This window comes from Tachyglossus aculeatus, chromosome 5 (genome assembly GCF_015852505.1).
Source record: "Tachyglossus aculeatus isolate mTacAcu1 chromosome 5, mTacAcu1.pri, whole genome shotgun sequence".
NCBI classification, from domain to species: domain Eukaryota; kingdom Metazoa; phylum Chordata; class Mammalia; order Monotremata; family Tachyglossidae; genus Tachyglossus; species Tachyglossus aculeatus.
In genome coordinates this window covers 25,045,042-25,045,946 of record NC_052070.1, presented here as the reverse complement: position 1 = coordinate 25,045,946, position 905 = coordinate 25,045,042, and the positions used below count along the sequence as shown (strand labels likewise).

The 905-nt window shown below is 43.9% G+C and overlaps 1 non-coding gene across 1 annotated transcript; it reads left to right on the top strand.

Moving 5' to 3' along the window:
- The first annotated feature begins 443 nt into the window (after positions 1-443).
- Positions 444-581, top strand: LOC119929322. Its single transcript, XR_005451452.1, has one exon. It is a non-coding gene; the product is annotated as a small nucleolar RNA SNORA7 (small nucleolar RNA).
- Positions 582-905: the final 324 nt, after the last annotated feature.

Sequence of the window (905 nt, the reverse complement as noted above, 5' to 3'; positions counted from 1 at the left end):
ATGACAAAGATATCCAAGAGACTTATTTAATTCTCTAATTTGGTTTCTAATGAAGATTTTAGATTCCCACACCCAAATCGTTTTGTGTATAAAGGTCAGGGGATTAGGATCACATTTTGGGGATCACCCTGGGGACTCATATACATATCCAGGAAATAGACACACCCAAGTCAGACACAAGATTCATTCAATCGTATTTGTTGAGCACTTTACTTTGTGCAGAGCACTGTACTAAGTGCTTGGGAAGGACAAGTCGGCACCATATAGAGATGGTCCCTACCCAACAACAAGATGGGAAGGGGGACATGCAGACAGGGACTACAGTTTTTAGCACATCACAAACACTTAAATACCACCATCATTCTTATTATTTTTACTTTTTATTATTATGGAGACTGACATACGGCTAAGATGACATATTTTGGAGTCGGTGAGAGCATATTCCCCTTTCAGAATCACACCTGGAGAGCTTCCAGTATTTTACCAGTCTTGGCTATGGGAGGGAGAGTCGAGCAGAGGCATACCCATTCCATTCCTAGCTTGGCCAGTGGCTACCAAGTGGAAGGCAATCTGCTACAAGTCAAAAGTCACCTTTGTTGGGCAGCAGCAGCAGCATGGGAGAGACTCGAGGATGGAGACTCATGTTTACTACTTGGAAGGAGGTAATGGTAAACCACTTATATATTTTCACCAAGAAAATCCTATAGATACACTACCAGACCAATTGCAGATGGAGGTGGCGCATTCTGGGAGAGATGTGTCCATGGCGTTGCTATTGTTTGGAGATGAAAGAACACAGGTAAGGAGTTCTTTGCAAGTTCAGTTTCTTGCAGTCTGCTCTGGTCCTTACTGAGAGGGTGGGCGTGAGCCCCTGGAAATGTTAGGGGAGCATGTCAGGACCACAA